The 23371-nt window shown below is 36.2% G+C and overlaps 1 protein-coding gene across 3 annotated transcripts in view; it reads left to right on the forward strand.

Annotated features, from left to right (window-relative positions):
* The window catches only part of DLGAP1 (DLG associated protein 1), a 397957-nt gene that overhangs the window by 65671 nt on the left and 308915 nt on the right, over positions 1-23371 (forward strand). Inside the window, exon 1 of one of the 3 annotated variants that reach the window (XM_071737230.1) lies at positions 10923-11058. The exons of the other annotated variants lie outside the window; for them this stretch is intronic. The gene's annotated coding sequence lies outside the window, so the exon portion shown is untranslated. Of the gene's footprint in view, positions 1-10922; positions 11059-23371 lie in introns of those variants that run through there. 3 annotated transcript variants of the gene reach the window in all.

The following is a 23371-nucleotide window of genomic DNA, read 5'->3' on the forward strand; positions in this document are numbered from 1 at the left end:
GAGACCTGCATGAAGGAGGCACTAATCTATAATACACATTAAAAATCATCTGTAATTTGAACTTTTGTTCATGTCAAACCTGTCAAATTATTTAATGATGCCCAAATAATCATCTTGTCTTTATTGTGAAAATGGATTTATAACATATTTTTCTATGGTAAAGAATGAGATTTTCTGAAAGAGGTGGGAATTTTAGTACTGCTTCATTGTCCAGGTCATACCGCTTCTTTAAGGCCACCACACTGTCTTTACCTATTTTCTGATAATTGTTAGAAGACAAAGAAATGGCTCAGGATTTCATTCTCAGTGCATAGCTATGATACAGCAGTAAATGTTAAAGGTAACTAACGCTTCCTTTTGCAATCAAACTTGCTGTGTAGTAAGAATTTATGTTTTAGTTATCTTTCTGAGAATTACCTCAGATAGTGGGGCTTCTCCCAGCAGTCCCTTTCTCACTCACAAGATGCAGGAGATTAAACTAGCCCCAAACCATCATAATAGTTTTAAAATTCAAAACTTGCATCTCATTTTAAACTAGATCTTCAACACCCTCAGCTTTTCCCACCAAAGAAACAAATGCTCTGGCAAGCCAAAGGGGATTCAAAGTCAAGTAGTTCTGGGTATTTGGACAGGAATATTGCTTTTAACTAGTTTCTGACCACTGCACTTCAAAAGGGCTTTTGGCTGATTTTGTCTTTCAGGTGGCTTTGCCTGCCAGCTCTAGTTGGTGTTCTTGAGAGATTTGGGTTTGCTTGGTTTTTTGGTTTTCTTTTTTTTTTTTTTCTGGAGGAGAGAAGCACAGGGAGTGTGACAATTTGACTTGACCATTTTAATGTTTTCATCAATGCGTGGCCCATGTTAAGACAGCCATAGAAGAAACTAACTGCAGCTCATTACAGATAAAAGCCCTCAACTTCTCTTCACATCTTCCTTTTTCCCTCTTTCCTTTGCCTTAGTACTCAGCTAAAAAACCATTTTCAGCAACCTTAGTTTGGTTTACTTGGGCAACCAGAGGAACTGCAGATAAATTGTTCTTTTTACATGGCAAAGCAATAAACAGCTAAGATTATTTTTTGACTGTTTACCAGAAGGTAATGACTTTGAAAGACCTGAAAGAATAAGCTAAATTAAGCATGACTGGTGTTTCTAGATATTTGCTTCATGAATTTGAGTTTTCAGGAAGACAGGTAAGATGCTCTTACACCACAGGTGCCATCCCCTGAAGTGCTCTGCTCAACTTCAAATCTGCCATGCTGGGTTGGACCAAAGGCCCTGCTCATCTTTCTTTTACTGTGACCGGAAGTGAATGGTTCCAAAAAGTGCAAGAAATAAGGGCTGACCAAACAGGGTTAAGGAACTTACTTCTGCATTTAGTAATGATCTGGCAGCTTACTCTCCATGAAATTCTCAGTGTCATTTTTAATTCTTTTATATGTTTTACTTGCTCAATTTCACAAGAAAATATATTCCTTAGTTTACATGCACACTCTGTGAAAGACTTTTTCTCCTTAGTTGTTTTTGTTGTTGTTTTTCTTTTTGTTTGGTTTGGTTTAAAATCTAAAACAAACAAAAAAACTTCTGGCTGATAATTTCATAAGACAGCACCAATTTTTTAGTTATAGAGTAAGACAATGGCTCTTTGGTCAACTTTCATCAATTCCCAGTGGTAGTGGAACTCTAAGGGCCATGCAAAAATAGTTTATAATCTTCTGAAGACTACAAGTTTACAAACTGCTTCCTGTATGCATGTGCAGAGAACAGAATATCCTAATAATTTACATATTTTTAAAAATACCCTGATATTGTAGAGAAAACATATTTCAGAAGATTGTTCCAAAGAAAGTTCTTAGAATCTCAAACATATTCTCAACTTTGTTGGTGATATGATGTTTTACCTCAGACAAACTATTTTATTTTTATGTCCCAATGCTTCTTAACTCACGCATTGCCTGCCTTGGTGTTACCAACTTTCAAACAGCAGTGGTTTATTACATGCAGTGAAAACATAGTATATCAAAATAATCTTTTAGTTCACTCTAAGGTGTCTGCCAATGCTGTAACAAAGATGACTTCCAAGAAAACAATATGTGAAGCAATTAAACCGCTCTTTGGGAATGCCCTGCAAGGCTATATGACACCCCATGTAACACTCTTCTCTTACAATCAGGAGAGAGATATCTAGCTTAGAAATCTGCCTCAGTTATGTCAGATGGCCATAATTTGCTGAAATTACTTCTAATTTTTGTCTACTTGCATCTTGCAGGAAAATTTCAACTGGAGTCTGCAAGTTGACAATATGCAAATCCTGCATGCTCTGTCTAATGAGAACTCCCTGTTGCTTTCTCAGCTCCCTCTTGTGTTTTTTTCCTTACTTCATGTATTGTAACAGATTTAATTGATGGTTTCTCAACCCTGTGATCCACAGACCTCAAAGGTGTGTCTACTAAAGTGCTTAGGAAGATGATGAGGGAACAAATTTATATATATTACATAGCCCTCAATTAAAGTTACATTTCACAAGCTATTTAAGCATAAGCTAAAAAATTTTTAAATGGTCTGCCCTGTAAAAAGCTGTTGATTTTCAGGTTGTAAAACTCAGTGTTGAATAGCATCTCACCTACCTCTTGGCTGACTGGGGAAAGTCATTCCTCTTCCTTAACTCAGCAGTGATCAGCTCCTGACTCTTCGCTGTGGGGAAGAGAAAGATGACTATTTACCTGCTGTTATCTGCTGTGAGCAACTGGAGGGAGCAGGAGTGAAAACATATTGGCTGCTCCCCACCGTCTGCTGTGAGGATGAGTGACTGAGAGCACAGGGTGAGTTCTGTGCCGTGTTGAAGAAGGAGTGAAACACAACCAGCTCACCCCAGTTTACCAGAGTAGGCACGAGGGGAAGAACTGATGCAAATGTAAAGTTCTTGATCTTGTGTCTCTTAGAGAAGTTGTGGGTTTCCTCTTAACTGGAACAGGCTGTGTTGAAATTGTTTATCCAATCTTAGTGACTACTGGTAGTTTCAGATGCATTCAGTTATTTGAGATGAAAAACATGCTTGGGAGTGTGCAGCATCAGAAGATGTGTGGAACAAGCTGATACTGGTTTCAGAACAGAGCAGACACAGACCATGCTAAGTTGGCAGTGCAACACATGGAGACTTGTAACTATCCTGAGAGACCCCACAACAGGTGTCTCACATTTGCAGGACATTTGCACTCATTTCTCTCATCTGAGAATGAGTGAAAGAAAAACATAATGTGTCAAAGACGTGTATAATCTGTATTTAATAAAAGGAGAGAGTTCTGTTAGCAATAAACAGTTGATCCATTTTCTTACTGTGTGCTAACTGAAGCTAAATATTTTTATCAGAATGTACATTCCTTTTTTTTCAATATTGGAAAGATTCTTTAAAATGTGCTGTAAAGCACCATATAAATGTAGCTTTCAGGGCATCCATCTACTAATGTTCTTAGGCTGAAATGATAGATTTGTTATTAGGAGACAGCTATCAAGTACTCTATCTACCGAACCACTTCATAAAACAGTAGTATACACTCATGTGATCTTGAAGGAGATCATAACAAAGTTTAAGAAGCCTATTTGTGAGAGAACGAACCTTGACCACAGCAAATACATAGATAATTTGTTACCTAAAGAGCTTCTTTATGGTTGCAGACCTCTGAAATTTTTTTTTACTTTGTTTTGAAAGTGAGATTGACATACTTGAGTTATAAAGGAACCCAAAACAATCAGAGCAGGGGCACTGAATAATAAAGTTTGGTCCATCAGTTTACCACAATTATTACCTTTTTTCCTACGTAGTTGTATCGTGACCCAAGTTTCACACTGCATATCAGGATTATATCTCAGCTCATGCTTTTTCTCTAATATGGCTCAGTGTATTGTTATGATTTAGATATACGGAGGGGGGTGCTTAATAAAAGAGTAATACCAGGTTTTCGCAGTGCAGGAGTGTGAATAAACAGTTAAAGACAGGGACAACGAGCCACAATTCCCTAGTTCTATTCTGGGCTCTGAGCTGACTCACTGCATAATCTTACTCAAGTCATTTAAATTCAGGTAAAATGAGCCCCACTAAGCTGATAAGATAATGCATGTTTCGGCCTTTCTTCCTCAGTGGATTTTTCTATATAATTCTGCCCCTTAGTCATCAAGATTAGATTTATTAATAGGTTGTTGCATAGAATCATTGTAAAATGTGTTTAATGAACTTGTTTACTAATTTTTAAATCCTTTATTTAAAGGTACTTTTTTTCCAGATAGAAGCAGGCAGGTAAATGTTATCCTGTTCTGTGGAAATATGTGTTCTGAAATCATCCTCTTCTACATCCACATGAACAAAAGGCATTGACACCCATAAGAGTTAATTGCCTATCCCTAGGGTTCATACCTGGAGGTATCATTGCCTCATGTTCAAATCTTTGCACTGAACTTAATGATCCTTTGTAATGCATGAGTCCCAAGGCAAGCCACTGAACATTTGCTCTCCACTGTAGAGAGAACCTTTTTCAGGGATGTGTGAAAACTCAAGATATTCACTTTCTTTGTAATGCCAGTAGTGGAGTGAAAATCAAAATACTGACCGCTTTGTCAAGTAGATTTGTTTTTCAGAAGACTAAAATGGAACTTAACAAAGAACAAAGCATTTCCCTTCCATATATTTCTAGGAACTGTATCTTGTATTACGGTATTTTGTGCTCTTGGTAGGCTTGTTTATTCCAGCAACTATTATTCTTCTCCAGCTAGCATTCAAAATTAAAAACCTGAGATATTCAGAATTCATCCAGTGTCTGGTCTTTTGATGGACATGTCAGATGACCTGTGAGTTACTTGCCTCCATATTGTCCTTCCGCTGCCATAATCCACAGCTGACTGAGGAGGACAAGAAATTATGGCTCAGAATAGACTTCACATCCTAGCAGTATGAATGGCAGCACCAAGCGGTGGTGATTCATTCCCTTAGCACTGAAATTGCCAGCATTCAGAGGAAAAGGATTACTTTTGAACAAAGAAATGCTTTATCCAACAGAGAGTACAGACATTATAGAGTTATTAATCAAGGCAGTCATCCTGAAAGTAGATTTAACTGCAGGATTTCATGTAGAGGGAAACCAGAATTACTGTAGGAAGCAATTGAGGACTCAAACTAGTAGATAGAATTGCATATTTTAAGGGCTCCTTAAATTACACCTGGGGAAAGGTTCGCTCTGTGGCTGCTAATGAAATGGTTCCAGTTTGTGTGGTTCAGTGTTTTGTTTGGATGGCATCTCCCCAGAACGGTAATTGCAGTTGGTTATAAAATAGGACAACCAGTTTAATTTGTTCTGTTTTCCACTTCAGTATCACTGCAGACGGTTTCCTTTGTTCAATCTCCTCTTCAAAGCCCATCATTAGTGAGGTGGGAGACCTCAAAGGAAAACCCAAATGTGGCAGGTGCCCATACTGGTGATTTTTGTCTGCTAATGATCCTTCTCTGGAATCGCTACTGCAGCATGAGCTGGGAATTAAGGATGTTATAGCATTGGAGCTGCTATTGTCTTCATGTTTCATAAAGCTTACGTGCTATTCTGCTATGGCCACTGCTAAGCAATTCAGATGATTTGGAACTCTCTGGCTCAGCTTCACTTCTTTTTGGAAAAGTGCCTGAAGTAGAGTAAAATCAAATTCCCACTTTGTCTTCTGGATATTGTTGTGTTTAACCTGAATACAAGATGGATCTGCATAGATTCAAGCAATCATTTGGGTTAAAAGGGGCTTCTGGACCTCAAGGTCAACCTCACAGCTAGATCAGACAGCTCAAGGGCTTCTCCCATTGAGATTTGGATTTCTCCAAAAGTAAGAGCTTCACAACTTCTTAGAGTAGCTTGCTTCTGGATTTGGCCACTTTCATGGTGGAAGAGGGAGGTATTGTTAGTTGCTCTGTAAATGTTGCAAGTAAAAGGGAGATTTATTTCCCAAAATAAACAATTTTTGATACTGCCTCCTGGCTGCCAGTGAAGAAATGTGTAAGTGCTAAAGCTTCAGTGATCTCCAAGTTAACAGGACCACCACTGAAGTTTTTAGGAGTCCAAGTAGTCATAATTTATCTCTCTAGAGATTTTCAGATATCCAGAACATTAACTGAGCCAGGTAAATCTTGTGTTTAATGGAGCCCTGTCATCAGTGGGTCTTTGTCTTCACTTACCAGAATGGAAGGGATGAGTGTGTGTGTACTGAAAGCAGGTCTTTATTCTAATAATAGTTAAGATAGAATAGGGACAGGCAGAAATAATAGAAAACCTGAAACAAATTCTCAGAAGCTTAGATGTCTTAGAAGTGCAATAAAGATTTCAGAGGTGTACATTTAGAAAATACACCCTGATACTTGTCAGTATTTATCACAGTTTATGGAATTGCAGATTACACTACATTTCTGATAGCTCTTGAAAGACATGAAGTTTCACCATTTACTGGTATCTTAGATAATTCCTTATATCTGCAGAAAGTGTTGTGAAATATAGTTATTTTGATTTTGTTGTGCTTTTAGCATACATTCTGCACAAGTGTATGTGTCTGTAGTAAATAATAGGTAATTGTGTTTTATATTTCTTACACAACATTGCAAAATTTCATTCATAAAATCTTTAAGAACTTGCTAAAAATTTGTATAGGGTTAGATATTACCTTAGTTTCCTCTGTCTGCTTATTTATACATGGAGGATTTATTACTGAAATTCTAACCTTGCATCAATGTTTATGTGTCGGATAAGTACCTGAAACATTTTTATGTTCAAGGGAAAAATTGCTTCAAATGGGTCATGTTATTAATTTTTATTTAAAATCCCGACTATTGCTGTCCTTAGTAATTAAGTTGTATGTACATAATAGATATCTACTATATTTGAGAGCTTCCATTTCATTTTGCACTCTACAATTGTGTGCCAAACAGTCCATAAATTCATGGCCTATTAGTTTTTGCGAGTCAGGACGAAATATGTTATTTACAACCTTGGCACTGGTTGCTCAGAATTGTTCTGCTTGGTCTTAATGGAATGCTCTGTGATCAGTCCATGTTATCATGGAGGTTCTCATTTCTGCTATTGACTTATGTGATTAATGTGTGCATATCCATTCTTTCTCTGGTGTTTTAGTGGAGACAACATCTTGGGTAGTGTTACATATAGTGAAACAAAGACTTGTGAAGTAAGAAATTGCTGTGGTTCTGGAATATGCATTTTCAAGTAGTCCTTTCTAGTGCACAGATTTGTTTAACTAAGGTTGAATCTGTAGATTTATCTTAACTGGAAACTTCATAAGCCACTTCCTGCAAGATTTAAAAGTTTTACTAATTTTAGCACAAATTGCTGCTTTTCAGATTTCCCGATCAGCATTTTTCTTCTAAACTCTTTTACTTCTAATATACCTCATTCAGAAGAGCTGCCTACATGTTCCAGGCCAATCACTCATATTACTGGACAGCTTTTCCATTTTGTATTACTTCCCTTCTGTGATTATGGTACAGTATGAGCTGTATCTTCAGCTCCTTGGGAGATGCTTGAAATTTCAGCAATATCACTGTATTCTTCTGCTATATTTACACTCAGAAATGAGGTGCACTCTGAAAGGAGGTAAGTACTGAGCAATACCTTCTGGAATCAGCTGCCTTACAGCCTCACTTCTAAAACTAAAGTTGTTCAACTTCTTGTCTTTAGAGTGTAATTCCTGAGAGTGAAGCATATTGCCTCTCCATAAATAACAATTTATTTAAATTGCTGCATAATGCAAAGATGGTAACAACTTCCTGACCTTCCCACTGGGGCCTTTTGTACTTCTAAACCTGCAGAAAGGAAACTATCTTTGCTCATCAGAAGATGTATTAATGGCAAGTTGTACGACAGGAAAGACAACCTAAATCTCTGCCTTGGTTGTTGCAGCAGCTTTACGCAGTCCAGTCCTCAGCTCACAAATCATTCCATGCTAATTGAGGCTCACCTTACAAGATCTAGAAAATAGGTGATGTGGAGAGGGAATCTCACTGGTGAGTGCTTTACAAGGAAGGATAAATGGTTGTTCTGACTACCAAAATTTCTGCATTTGAGTTTTCATCTTCACTTCCCTGAAAATTAGTTTGTCTCTCTATACATATGCTCACTTGCCTCTGTGTGTGTATTTCTCTTATCAGTCTAACCTTCATGGAGCTTCTTAGCTCCTGGTGATAGAAAATAACAAAGTGAAATTCCATTTGATTTACCGAATTTTTATTTGCAACAGTTTCAAAATCATTTTGTAGATATGCTTATGGGCAATTTCATGTCTAGAGAGAGGTAAATAGGGAGCTAAATCATTCATGGATGCTTCAGTTCACTCAATATGGAAGTTTAGAACACTTTTCAAATATCATATTTGTAAACAATGCTGACTTGCCATATTTTCTATAGAGAGTCTTGTAAGATTCTTTATAATTGTTCTCATTGAAACAGGTTATCTGATCACAATTTATTATTTGGCATCTCTTTGTTTTCTTTGGGCAACCAAAATATATTCTTTGTATTCTTTGGTTTTGCCGGTGAAAAGGTTTTATTTTTGAGGTCAGGAACATTCATATCATGTTCATCACACACCTCTTTATCACTTAAAAAAAATATTTCAAATGTAGTGTGTATTTTTTGCAATTTATCAGTCTATTTATGAGGAAGAAAATAGCATGCAGTTAAAAGTAATGGAGGTGCTTCTAAGCAAAGTCCACTGATATTAGAAGACATCGTGGTGGTTTGTTGAGAGATGTGTGATTGTATCGTCCAACTTCTTATTCTCTCAGACAGTGGGTTCACATTAAACATGCTTGTGAGTGTATTAATGACTTTCATTATGTTGTGTTTACAAATAGACAAATGTAGCTGGGGATGTTAGTGGAGACAAGCACCTAAGGGACTGGACCTTCATTGTTGGGCTTTTTTATTGTGCATGAAAAAAAGTAGGGGAAGTAAAACAGAGGGAGTGCTTCCTTGGGGAAAGATGGGCCTTGAATTTTTGTTCTGGAAATGACGTTAGTCTGAAAGCTGGCAGCTTAAGACACTGATACTTAGAACAAAAATACTTTCATGTTTCCCCATTTTCTGAGGCAGAGAATTAGGAAAAATGTTCTCATCTAGGCTTCCTCTCCTATTGCTATATAGACATAAATAGTTATATGTCCTAATTTTTCACATTATATTTTTTATTAAATTCCTATTCATTTTTACTTTATTTCACACTTTTTTCCTCTTGTATGAGCTATAATTGCACCTCCGTTATCGAGCATATTACTTTTTGTTGCTGGAGACCACTGCTTGACATTTATCTCAACTTGTCTTTTCCTTTCTTTCATTACTACAGTGAGTGTTAACAATTTCTAAAAATCTGAAAAGAATATTAAATGTCTAAGTTGCATGTTTATTCTAAGGGATATTGAATATACCAACAGTGCAGCAAAAAGAAATTAAAAAAAAGTCAATTGTTCATTGAAATGAGAGATGGGGAAATGTATCCACTGTTTACCCGGTGTTGCTATGGAGTGTGTGGTATTAGATAGAGGACATGGAATTTATTTGTTGTGTCATTCTTTAAGCAAGAAGTAATTGCAGAAAAAACTATCCATCTTTATACGCAACTTCAGTTAATTAAATTCTTTGTGGTACCTACTGGCTTTAGAACTTTGTGTAGCTGCTGAGTCACAGTTATCTAATTTCCCTGTTATTTTCTACACCTAATTCTGTCTTATTTTCCTGTGTGTATTGAACTTGGTGTCTAGGCCCTTCGCTGATTCCATGTGATACTTTCCATGTTTAGTAGCCTTGCTTTTCCTTCTCTTTCTGAAGTTTTAAGTGTAAAACATTATGCAACTATTAGTTTTAAGTCCAAAGACTAATAATCTGCTCGCTTCACATTTAAATCCCACAGATTGTTCTTAAGAGTTCAGTGTTTTCTTCATAGCTGTGCGTGCTGTCTGCAATCCTCTAAATTAATCCTTGCAATTAGTAACTTCTTTCAATAAAAGTGCTGCTTTAGGAAGTTGCATGTTGGCAACATCAGGGATGTTTGACCAGGGCTGCTCTGGAAGAAGTTCCTAAAACAACTAAGAAGCATCTCTATCATGTTCTCCCACTTTCATTGCCTTCTCTACTTGGATGGTGGGTGGATTGCTGTGTCCTGGCAGGTGTCTGCTCTGGCCTGGCCCTGGATGTCTCTGACCTTATCTATGGCCCAGTAAGCAGAGCTGGTCATTATTTGGCTGGATGCTCCAGTAAAGGCTTTATGCAGGAGAAGTTGTGTAAAGAAAGATATTTATTTCAGTTAGTTACTGTGTATGATTATGAGGAAAGGCTGGAGGACTTGACGAAGGGGGAATTTTATCATTACTCACACTAAAGGGGTGGTTATCAAGGGATTTGGGGTCAGTCTTTTTTCAGGCGTGCCCAGTGACAAGACAAGAGGCAGTGGGCACAAACTTGAACTTGGGAAATTCCATGTTAACACGAGGAGGAATTTCTTTACTTTGAGGGTGGCAGAGCACTGGATAAGGGTGCTCAGAGAATTGGTAGTCTCTGTCTCTAGACACATTTAAAACATTCCTGGATGCCATCCTGTGAAGCCTGCCTTGGCAGGACTAAACCATCTCCAGAGGTCCCTTCCAACCCCTAACATTTTGTGATTCTGTATGATTCTGTGATTTGTTTTTGAGTGCATCTCCCACTTTGCTATGTATTCTGGAACAGATTAGTTTGTTTTAGTGAAAGAATTCTAGATTACATATATATACATATATATTTTTTTTAAGCGGGGATTTTAGTAGTTTAAAATGAATTTCCTAAATCAAAACTCTTTTCTCCTCTTCAGTTAAATTTATATTTATTTGTATATTATTATTTTTTTTCCCTTGGCATCCTAAAGCATCGCAAGGGTCATATTGTTCAGAATTTCAAAGAACCATCATTTATCTTGGTGGATACAAGTAAATGGACAATGGTGTCCCGACCATCTGCTCAAGCTGCTTGAGAACAGTCTTCTGTGCAAATGGCATGAAAGGTAATTTAACCTTAGAAGGTACCCACAGAGCTCCAGTTCTGTTTACCATTGTCTCTTTGCCAGTCTAAAAATAAATCTTGCTGAACAAAAAAAAAAAAAAAAAAAAAAAAAAAAAAAAAAAAAAAAATCCCTTCTTCTTTCCCAATTTAAAAACAGATCATCAGAGGAGCTAATTTCAGCTAATTGTGCTAGCAAGGAGTAGTTTTTCATTTCTACTATTTTTCTAAGTAGCAGAGAGTTTTTCTAGGATAAATGGTAGCTGTCTTATAATTGTCTTTGTTGCTGTAGTAGGATTTTGCTTTTCAAAGTACAAAATGGGATATAATCATAGAGTGGTACTCAGTGCTGGGTGATGCAGACTTTCAACATATGAAATGCAATTTTACCATGACCCCTCTGTTATTTTTCTTTGCCAGCCTATGTGTTTTAATGAGGAAGGCTCCTCTGTTAGTAAGCAAGAAGGTTTTTCCACGGGGGGATACTTTGTCCTGAAAACAATGAGTGCTTTCTCCAGCTGTTCTTTTTCAAAACCTTGTTTGGTAGTAGTTTCATTCTCTGGTCCCAGTGAATCTGTTTTAGAGGTCTTTATAATGTTACTGACAGCAAAAAAATCAGAATAGCAGTTATCAAATATGTGTATGTGTGTAAAGAGCCAAAAAAGGGAAAAGGAGTTCCTTTGTAAATTTAAATAAATATTGCAAGATAGAAAGAAGGACCTGACATCCACAGTTTTTCTTGGCTATGGTTGTTAATCTCGGGATTAGCAAGAGTTGACTCCAGGTGCTGCCCCACAGCTTTAAACTTTTCATTATCTTCTGCTGTGTACTCTGCTCATTTTTTCAGTTCCCATCTCTACAAATGAAGTGGTTTCTGGCTCCTTCAGGCTCTCTTACCATTTATTCTCCATTCTTCTTGTTTTGTAGTAGGTCAAACTGGTCTGAGATTTGGAACTGTTTTCTTGCAGAGATCGGAGGTCAGATCAGATGTTGTAGAACATATTCTCTGGGATGCTGCATCTGTGCAGTCATCTCGTGTGCTTCTGTGGGAGGAGAAGTAGAAACTGTGTTTTGCTGGCTGCTTTGCCAGATAGCTTGTTCTGAGGGCACGTGGGAATATCAGCATCAGAAACAAGTTAAATACAATTTGTATTCAAGAGACAAACTTGGTTTAAAGTAACAGTGAAGATAGTGTGTCCATGAGAGAAGTATGTCTGAGCTGGTGGTGTTGCTGAATTAACCACATTGGATCAGCTAACCTAATAAAATGCCTTATTGTAATAAACAAATTTTTGGCATAAAAATTGATCAAGTTCTTGTATTTAATTTTGAAAGAGTATCTGGCCTTCAGGTTGGCATAGCTTTTGCTCCAATCTAACAACATAAGCCTGAATCATATTTTTCTTGGACATTTTAACTTATTTTTTTAATTTTTTTAAAGCAGAAGAGGTGGAACATGACAGATTCAAAATTGGTTTATATAGCTTTCAACAAGAAGCTTTTTATAGCAACTTGGAGTTACATAACTTCTAACTCTACTTTCTTCATGGCATGATTTAGATAGATGTGGTGCTTTCACAATAATTCAAAGGAATATGCAATCAGTCAATCCATTTAATCTATTTTTAGCATTTCCAAGCAACCATCAATGTAGTTTCTTGGCTCTATATCTGAGTACAAGTGACAGTTTGCTATAAACATGCAGTTTGCAAAAAATCAGAAAGTAAAATGGCTTTGTTTATGAAATTAAGACTTAATCAAATAAAGAGCTGCTCCCACAGTAATGCTTATTGTATTCTTTACACATTTAGTATTAATTTGTGCAGGTGCTCAGGACAAACAGCTTTTGTCATAGGAAGATGATGGGTTTGGTCTCCTGCAATGGCCTTCTTGTACACATAGAAGGATAATGCATTACCTTTCCATTGGCCTAGGTATAGGACTAATGAACACAGCCAAATTTTTCACAAGAAACATGTAAGATAATCTAGGAGGTCATCTAGGAATTCAATGACATGACTTAAAAATGCCTTTAGCCATAGATTGAATTATATCATAGAATGTCAGGTTGGAAGGGACTCAAGGATCCTCTGGTCCAACCCTTCTAACGTTATTGTTTATATGAGATGTCTCAGCACCCTGTCGAGCTGAAACTTAAAGCTTCTCAAAGTGAGGGAATCCACCACTTCCCCTGGGTGTCCATTCCAATGCCTGATTGTTCTCATAGTGAAAAATTTTCCCCTTGGATTCAATTGGAGTGTTGCCAGGAGCAACTTGTGCCCATTGCCCCTCGTCTTGTCCATGTGACTCCTTTTAAAGAGAGTCTCCATATTCTTTCAGCTCCCCTTTAAGTACTAGAAAATCATAATGGGGTCTCCCTAGGCCTTCTTGAGGCCTCGGAGGGTACAAGGACATCAGCTTTCCCTTTCTGAACAGAAAAAATGTGTCCACAGAATCAATTTATTTAACCCTGTTGTTGTACAACATAAAATACAGGCTGGGAATTAGAATGATTTGTAAAATCTTTCTATTAAAGTTCATGTTAAAAATTGTGAAGGCACAAGAAAAAGAAAAGGGAAAAAAACAGCAGAAGGATTTAGGATTTGTTTTGGTTTGGTTTTATTACTATGCTTTTTTTTCTTTTTTTCCTGTGAAAAGCTGGGAATATTTTTGTATAAATATCCTATGGCCTTATATGTGAAACAAAGTAATCACACAGAAAAGAGAAAGAGAAAACATAACAGTTTGAGTTATGACAAGAAATCTATCATTTCCTCAAGAATGGGAAAGCCCAGGAAAAAGAAATTAAGTCATTCTAGAATATTTTTTCTCTTCTTTCCCCATCTCAGTGGAGTAAAAACTTGCCTATATAAGAAAATATTGAAATAGCTCTTTTAACATTCCTTATTAAAGCCATAATTTATTTCTTTCATGACAAGATACGTAATATAGATAACCTGGCATATATTGCTAGTTATGTCTAGGCAAAAATGAGTACTTAAGTTTGAATTATGACATATTTGCATAGGATTTGAGTTAGATTATGCAAGAAGCTACTGAATGACTTTTTGCCTTCGCTACTATTATGAAACAGACGGTAAAAATGAAAAGGAAAGTAGACAACAAATTTTCTTGACTTGTAAGCAAAAAGAAATGATTTTTCAAAAGTATGCAAAATGGAACCTGCATTTTATTCATGTTTCAGATAAAAATTTTGTTTTTCAAGGAAAAAAATTGATTATATGTACAGTAGTATAGTTTCCTTATCACAGAACAATAATAAAATCAACAGTGAATTTGATGTATTCTGTATGAATTGGAAGAGCAGTGTCGGAGCAGGCTCTGGAATGCAGGAACCGTGATCTTGCTTTGTTGTTTAGTGTAAGCCAGTTGCATGCTTCAGTAGAAAGATGTCTGTCAGTGTTAGAATTTTTGTCCCTCCATCTGACCAGAGGCCACGTACTGCTGAGCTGGTGACCTCTTTCTTTCCCAAAAGAGCCTGATATGTGCTGGAAGATTAGGTAGAACGCTAGAGCTTGCCTTCCTTCAACAACAGCCTCAGGCAACTCAGATCATGCTTGTAATGCCACAGTTGTTTTTCTACAATTTAGAAAAAAAATATAATTCTGGCGGAGTGTGATCAGGGCAGGTATCAGATAATTACTTAAAGAACTTCTCCATGTTTTATTTTAATGCACATAAGAGGTCTGCAAGAACTTAAATATCGTTAATCGCATGTTGAAGAAAATACAGGTCAGTTGGTATGAATGTCAGATTGATTTACTTAGTATCATTGGCCATGTCTAAAAAATATTTTCATGCTTTTTCACACTGTTTACTGTATTTTAACTATTGTAACACTGTATTATGCTAGTTTATGAGAAGGAAGCCATTATAGTGAATAAATCTTTCATTACAGCAACACTGCTAGTTAGTGTGGTTCAAGATTTCTCTGTTTAGCACTAAGCAAAGCAAGTAGAGTAAAACTGATAATCACTAAAACTTTAAAAAAAGATATTTCATTTTTCAGTTTTAATGTCCAACTCCCATGCTCTCAAGTAAGAATTTTTTTTTAGTTCTGTTACTCTGAAGCTGTCTCCTCTGAAGTTTGTTGAGATTGAAACTTTAACTGATAAAATATGTTGTCAGTAGCATAAGTGTGCATAAATTATTGTACCTTACATTGCTTCTGGAGAATGTATGCATGCAGAAGACAAAAGCACTTATAAATAGTTTATCATAGAATCATAGATTCATAGAAAACCAGGTTGGAAAGGACCTCAAGGATCATCTGATCCATCCTTTCTAGATAATAATATAGTTTAAAATGAGATGGCCCAGCACCATGCCAAGCTGAGTCTTCAAATTCTCCAGTGTAGGAGAATCCACTACTTCCCTTGAAAGATTATTCCAATGTCTAGCTGTTCTCATGTTGAACAATTTTCTATAGTTTCTGTAGTTCTCTGTAGCTTAATTCAATTTTTTTCAATAGTTTAATAAATGGAAGAATTCTTTATTGACATTTTCATTTTGTCTAGTGATTTGGCATGATACATTTAATTATTCCTAATTTTTTAAAGTGTTTAATTATACAAAATCATTAGTTCTAGCTGGAGGTTTTGTTTATGTATAAATACACATCTGTAATATGTAAACATACGCATGTTTTCTTTTCATTTGTTCCTCTACTGCATCTTTCACCTACTGTTTGATTTTCTTTCCTCTAATGCATTTTGACATTTGCTTGAAATGTTCTTCAACAGAAACATTGCTGACATTTCTCAGATATTTACAAACATGTTACCTTTTAATTCAATATGGCATCTCTTCATAGAAAATAACCTAAAGTAGAGATTTTTATGTTTAAAAAAGAAAGCAGTGGTTCTTTGAAAATTTTTTCTTTATTTATTCTTTATTTTTTCTGTGTGTTGGTGTGGTTTTGTTCCAAAATCAGCCAACACTGGTCAGCTGTGACTATGCTGCCTAGAGAAGATATCATCCTAGTGAGAGTGGTATTTTAAGTGTGCATTTTTAATTCCTGCTCATGACGTTTGATCTTTGTAACAAAGCAATAATAATTTTGTAAGTACTTTCATCAAATTTTATCAGATGAAGTATCTTGGATACAGCATTTGAACTGTGATTTATTCCATCGTGCTGATGCTGAAGGTGTGTTATGTACCTTAGCTGCAGAAAAGCTATTTTCATATGATGTAACTGGGAAAGTGCCTTGTTAGCATTTGGCCTCTTAGTTGGAAACGGTGTGGCAAAACTTCTGGGAGGTTTTTTTTTGTTCTGTAATAGTTAAATCAGTCCCAGAATTATCTTTTGCCTCTTTAAATTATGGCCAGTAATTTCCAAAGCAGATGGCTTGCATATGGTAAGCTTTTGAAGTAAAAAGGGTATGGAGGTTGCATAGTGAAGCCTCAGTGCAGGCAAATCTTACCCTTAGAAGAGGATGCGGTGCTTTCTTGCTTCTTTAGAAATGACACATTTCTTTTTCAGTGTTTACTTGCAAACTTGCAAGTTGAAATGGACATGAGATCTTCCACTTCAAAACCTATTAATCTGACAGGTGTTAATTCTTGGGGAAAAAAGTTGCGTTTTAACATGCTTTTGGCATGCTTCCATTTCAGCACTTGAAATCAAGTCATTAAATATTTGTGACAGTTCTAAACTTTTTGAAGAAAAATAGGTCAGCACTGTTGGTAAATCATTTTGTCTTTAGGACTGGTGATGCCTTGAAAGACAGTAAAGTGTTGACATTTATTCTTGTTATATGTGAAAAATTTACATTTATAATGTAATAAATCACCTCTGGAATTAATAATACCTTCAAATCAGCAATCTGTGTATGACACAATGAAACTGAAAAAAGTAGCATAAGTATTGGAATGTCAAAACTGTAGTAACTCCTAGTTTAAAGCTTGAAGTAACATTTAGACTACAAAAAATACCACATCACGAAAAGAATCAGGAAAAGTTAAGCTATACATGGGAGTGTATGTGTGAGAGGTGCAAGAGATTTCGCAGCATTATGCAATAAATGGGTTGATACCAAATAAGATTGGTGTAGTTGGAAGTTACAATATGCTAATGGAGTTTAGAAAGCTTTAATTAAATTATTTAGTGATTTTACCATACTTATGTAATATTATCTGCTTCATTAACTTCATTCATTCAGAATAAAAAAACCTCCTTTCTAGGCAGTTTTAGTGCAATGGTTAACTGCTAAAAAAAGTCAAAGAACCTAATAATTCCTAATGTTCTAAAATAAAGAGGTTGATAGTCCATTTTGCAGTACATGAGTAGGAAATTATGCAGGTGTTTTTTTTTCCTTTGTTGTGCTTTTTATGAGCTTTCAGAACTTCAGTCCCAAAGACTGCAGTGTATGACTTACTAAAGAGGGCAGTGGTCAACAGCTAGTGTTTTACTTTCTTTTTTTTAAAAATAATAATTAAAAATTAGTAATTTCTTTACAATCCAAATATGCTACAGAATTACATCTCAGAGTAACAGCAGTTAGGATTTACATCCTATTATGGTTGTAATGCTATAGGGTAAGCTTGCTTGGGTGGTTCTTCCAGAAGAAGGTGGTAGGAAGACAATATGTCTGGACATCATCATGGTTCTCCTAACAAAAAATACTGCAGAAGTTAAAGAGAAGTGGGGCTTTCCTTCCTCTTATTTCATGTTCAGTATATATACTGTCTCTTACAAAGTTGATTTTGAATTATCATAATTAGGAATTTTTTTTTTTTCATTTTTTACTTTTTTTATTAGCTATGACTTTTTTTTTTGATGTGTTTTTGTTGTTATTTTGTTTGAGGTTTTTTTTTTCCAGTAGGGAGATATCAAATAATTTTTTTCTAAAACATAGGGGCTACTTATCTTTTAAGTGAGTGGTTCTACTTTGGAAACTAGTCTTGAAAGTCAAGCAGATTTCAAAAAGATTGAAATAAAGATAATGAAATATGTCCATTTTTCCTCCCCCTCATAGCCACTAACAGCACAGGAGAATGTGTAAGGCTCATATCAGAGGTAGAATTAAAAAGTGTGTATATAAAGGTCCTACTATATAGCTAGTAAGCTAAAATAATAATATAATGTTACTATGAGCTTGTCTTTTTTAGCATTACTTAACCTATCTCAGGTTTATTTTACACATTTACTGTTTTGACATTCAACACCTTTTCTGTAATTCCTAAATGAAGTCACCAGCTTTCTCAGTCACCTATATTAATGAAACATAATGTGTCTAGGTATTTGAGTATTGAAACTGAATGGAATGTCATGATCTAATAGTAATTGAAAGGAGATTAATAGCTCTGTGTTATGTTCAGGAGTTTTAAGTAGATGTTTTTCCTTTTTTATTCATTTATTCCAAGAAACCTCACTTCTGAGACTGACCTCTCATGGGAGATTTGCCTTGTTGAACATACAAGTGTCATCAGAACTCCTTTAATTGCATAAGCTCCCTTCACAGGCAGTGAAATGAATTTCAACCCTGACTGTACTTTGAGAATATAGAGCCAATGTTTTTGAGACATTTGACCATCTCCAAGATGGTTTTTGGAGAAAGACGTGGCTAACTGTACCAAAAACTTTGGGGTACGAGAAAACAGTCTGGAAGGCAAAGTGGAATTTGATGGTTTAATTTCCATCAACCACACAGAAACTCTTGTGGACAGATAGGCCAAAAGAAAGTCAGATTTGCCTCTTTTTTGAAATACATTGAAGCTTATACTGACATGTCACTCAATGAAAAATTTTTTTGTAGTTAAATGCCTTTTTAGCAGAAAATATTGAGTAGTTGAAGTGTTCTCTGCAGCAATATTTTTGAGTCTAAGTATCTAAATTTTGTTAACACACCTTTTCTTTTAATTTATGTCTGTCTCTAGATAGATGGGTGCAATAGTTTTACGTATGTTATGAGGAGTTACATATATTTTAGACATGAAGGTGCCTAAGTCAGAGCTGCTGTTCATTTACAATTGTGGCATGTTATTAAAAATTCTTATAAGGCAACATAACAATAATATAGTTACAAATCAAAATAAATTCTAAAATATTTGGACAGTTTACAAATAAAAAGCTGAGTATAAATAAACCTGAGTATAAATAAAAACCTGGATCGTTTACAGTATGTGACATCTTAAGTTTAAATGAGCATGTCTTTAAAAGTTTGCATCCTGTATTTTAACATATCCATGAATAGATCAACCATGGACAATACTTGGTAAGCTGTTCATACTGTTAAAATATCTCTTTTCTATTTGAAATATGTCTTCTATTTGTCTGATTTTGGCTTCTAATGACTTTTATAACTAAACTTCTGTTGTTCTGTAGCACCATAAAGTGGGAGGGACCAAGTTCTCACTTTTTGTCTGAGAGCGCTGTTCAGTAAAGCTGTTGATCACCTGCTCATTCTTAGGATTCTTTTCTACTCCTTGTTTTTATCATCTCTATGCAGTGTTGCAAAGGGGAGATAGATGCAAAGGGAGTGTGAGGAGGGAAGGAGGACAGTTCCCAAGAATGCAATAGAATTATGAGAAAAAAGGTGTTCTTTGTGCCATATAAAAATAGGAATTGTAATCCTTATAAATAATTCAATTTTTTGTGTATTGCATGATAATGGACAATAATTTACCTCTTTTTTTCCTGATTACTAGGTATTCTGCACGTTAGAGGAAATATGAACAACAAAAGTGGCTATTAGCATCTTTTCACATCAGATAGTAATATGGTCATGAAATTATACACTGTGGATGCCTTGAACTATGCAAAATTCAGGCTGAATATTTTATTATTGAGTCCATGAGGTAGTTGAAAATTATATTCTATGAACCACATTTTCTGGTAGTTCATTAAAACATAAGTTAAATATAAACTGCAAAATGTATAGTGAACATATATGATTTCCAAGGGATTAGTATGTGCCATATAAATTTCTTAAATTTCTTAAATTCTTTCTTAAGAATTTAAACTAAGCAATTTTCTACTCAAATGAATTGTGCAGTGGTATTGCTTAGGGTCTGATTTCAACAAAAGCATTTTTGCTAACATATTAGCATGTGTTTAAAGCAATTATAAGAACAATGTGCTTAAATTTAAACATTATAAAGAACTTGTATAGAATGGTAGCTTTAACTTTTTTATATATATACTTCAGAAACCAATGGTTTTTTTCATTACTTCAGAATTATTTTTTATGGTGTTTGTTTTATGAGAAAGGAAAACAAAATCTTAATTAAACTAAATATATAATGAAATTATTTAATTATTGACTTTTCTTCAGCATCTTTATATATATAAAGGATATGTGTCAGAAATAAGCATTTTCTTTTCTACTGAGGAGATATATGACTCATTCAACCATATAATTTGCAGTGTGGTGATTTATATTAGACATTTTAATAGTCTTATATGTATATCTGTAGTTCCAAGTGTGACTACAGTTAAGGGAAAAAAAAAAAGAAAAGAAAAAAAGGAGGTTATATTAGTCTGGACAGGAAAGGATGCTGAAAATCTGGACTCCCGGATCTAAACATGAACATGAAATACGCTTCTTTTTCAGTTCTAATGTTTCCTAAAATTGATCCTCAAGGCTTCTGAAGCACTCGCTGACCACATGAGACTCATCTGCTTGTACTCAGTTTAACTGCTCTAAGTTCTTCTGTGGGTGTAAAAGAAACTGGAACAAATAGGAAAAGAAACTGGAACAAAGAAACGTAGAAAGTTAGTATAAAATAACCAGATTTATCACAAAAGCACAAGTCTGTCCTTCAGAGTTATTATGGGAAGTTCTTCCATATCATCTAGCAAAATTACAGTATTTACAGACTTTATGCAGATGCATATACTTCATTCAGCCTGTTTTTAACAGTAAACAGTGTTAGGCTTGAGTAACAACTGATTTATTTTCATAGAATCATAGAATGGCAAGGGTTTGAAAGGACCTTAAAGATCATCTAGTTCCAACCCCCCTGCATGGCAGGGACACCTTCCACTAGCCCAGGTTGCCCAAGGCCCCATCCAACCTGGCCTTGAACACTTCCAGGGACGGGGCAGCCACAACTTCCTTGGGCAACCTGTGCCAGTGTCTCACCACCCTCACAGGAAAGAATTTTTGCCAAATGTCTAACATAAATCTCCTCCCATCAAGTTTTAAAGCATTTTCTGTTTTCCTCTCACTATACACACACTTAGAAATCCCTACCCCAGCTTTCTTGTACGCCCCTTCAGATACAGGAAGGTTGCTAAAAGGTCACCTTGGAGCCTGCTCTTCTCTACTCTGAACAGCCCCAAATTCCTCAGCCTTTCTTTCAAATGCCAGGTCTTGCACCTGGGTCAGAACAACCCCATAGTAAGCTACAGACTTGGAAGTGTGTTTAGAGAGCTGTAAGTTGGAAAGGGACCTGGGGGTATTGGCTGACAGTCGACTTCATATGAGTCAGCAGTGTGCACAGGTGGCCAAGAAGGCCAATGGCATCCTGGCTTGTGGCTTGGGAACTCAGTGGCCAGCAGGAATAGGGAGGTGATCATCCCTCTATTCAGCTCTGGTGAGGTCCCATCTTGAGTCCTGTGTTCAGTTCTGGGCCCCTCACTGTAAGAGGGACAGAGAAGTGCTGGAGTGTGTCCAGAGAAGGGCAAGGAAGCTCCTGAAGGGCCTGGAGCACAAGTCCTGTGAGGAGAGGCTGAGGGAGCTGGGGGTGTTCAGTCTGGAGAAGAGGAGGCTGAGAGGAGACCTCATGGCTCTCTTCAGCTGCCTCAAGGGAGGTTGGAGAGAGGAGGGAAACAGCCTCTGCTCCTTAGTGAATTGTGATAGGACCAGAGGAAATGGATGGAAGCTGGGCCAGGGGAGGTTTAGGTGAGATGTTAGGAAATATTTTTTGACTGAGGGGGTGGTGAGGCATTGGAATGGCCTGCCCAGGGAAGTGGTGGAGTCACCATCCCTGGAGGTATTTCAAAGGCACTTGGACCTGGTCCTTAGGGACATGGTTTACTAGTTAGATTGTGGTGCTGGTCAAAGATTGGACTGGATGGTCTTGAAGGTCTCTTCTAACCTAAAACATTCTGTGATTCTGTAAAAAATTTAAATTTGAACAGGTTTCCACAAAAAGAAAAAAAATTGACAGTTATTTATCATATTTTATGAAATTGTTGATGTAAATAAAAGAAAGTTGACTTCATGGTGAATGACCTCTGAGTGCTGAGTGTGAAGTCAACATGAGCTTCATCAGTAGCTGATATTCTTGCAAGGTGCCATTCATACTTGATTGCAGGTATCACAAGTAAAAGTCTGATAATTTCTAGTTTAGTCCATTGATTATTTTTTAATTGCTAAAACCAGTTCTGAGATAAAATTCTACTGCAAATGAATCAGCTTGTTATGGTAGAAAAAAAATAATTTAACATGAGGATAAAGCTACACAGTAATTTGGAAGAATGTGGTTGTTTATTTTTTCCACCATTATTACCTTGGTGAGGGATATCAAGCATAGCTGAGTTCAAATAAAATAACAGCTTTCTAGGCTTACTCTTGTAGGTACTTTTTACATTTCCTGCTAAGTCTCTTAGTCATCTCAGTTTCCAAAATGTCACCTGAAGCTCCTACCACTGCAGATTCCACAAAGCAGCTCCTGTGAGGAGCAATGAGCTTGCTCTTCCGCTTGAGCTGAGTGCATCCCAGAACATTAATGCTTCAAAGTTTAAGAAAGCCATCTTTTATGATTGACTATACAGTGTTATATAATCTACATTTGATAGGTTTTAGTCTTCTCACTGCTGCTGTATTCAGTGTGCATTATTCTCACCCAAAAAAAGCACTCCTGTCTTCGTTTCCTTTGCCAGTCTTTCCAGCTTGATGGTTGTGATTTGGATTACAGTTTGTACCTCATTTAACCTGACTGTCCTCAATATCTTCCAGCAAGCAAACACTTATTTTTTTACTATAGTTTTTTCCTTAGTCATGTTACTCTTTGCTAAACCAAACTGTCTTTTGGATTTGCATTTTCAATCTTTGACTTTCATCTGTAAGGCCTGAAGATCTGTGAAGGGGAAATGTATCTCCCCTCCTTCCTATCATAAATCTGTACCTGTACATCAGTGGATCTTTCATTTTATATATAGAACTTTACTTTTTGTTTTCTGTCTAGAAGCTTTTAACTAAAGAAGTTAGGGGAGGAGGAGTGATTGTGGATTTTGGAAGAGGGAAGGAGAAGGAGTTGAAGGAAGCAAGTAATGAGTAAGGTGTGACAGTATATTTTAGTAGGGTACAGATATTTCTAAAAAGATATAGCCGCTGCCAACATTTG

The sequence above is a fragment of the Heliangelus exortis genome, chromosome 2, assembly GCF_036169615.1.
Source record: "Heliangelus exortis chromosome 2, bHelExo1.hap1, whole genome shotgun sequence".
In the NCBI taxonomy this organism is placed as follows: Eukaryota; Metazoa; Chordata; class Aves; order Apodiformes; family Trochilidae; genus Heliangelus; species Heliangelus exortis.